The following is a 329-nucleotide window of genomic DNA, read 5'->3' as shown; positions in this document are numbered from 1 at the left end:
CCCCCCCCCCGCCCCCCGTCAACCAGAATCCCACCTGCTTCCCTGCACAGCACAGACAGGAAAAGCAAATGGCTATTAAGGAAACGATATTTTGCTTACCCAAGTCAGCCAAACAAGGGAACTTCTGTTTGCTGCTGCTCCTGCTCGGCTCCCGCGGTCTGGAGGGATTAGAGCCTGCCTGGGTGCTCACGGGCAGCGGGGCGGAGGAGATGCTCCGCTGTGATGGTAACCAGGGAGCTCTTCCAGAGGAGCAGATCGCCAGGAGCACGAGCTGCCGGTGGGTGTGCACGTCGCTGTGGATAACGGCAGGGGGACTCGGCAGGCGGGGG

This window comes from Nestor notabilis, unplaced genomic scaffold (genome assembly GCF_000696875.1).
Source record: "Nestor notabilis isolate BGI_N333 unplaced genomic scaffold, ASM69687v1 scaffold6578, whole genome shotgun sequence".
NCBI classification, from domain to species: domain Eukaryota; kingdom Metazoa; phylum Chordata; class Aves; order Psittaciformes; family Psittacidae; genus Nestor; species Nestor notabilis.
This window is presented reverse-complemented; position numbering follows the sequence as displayed.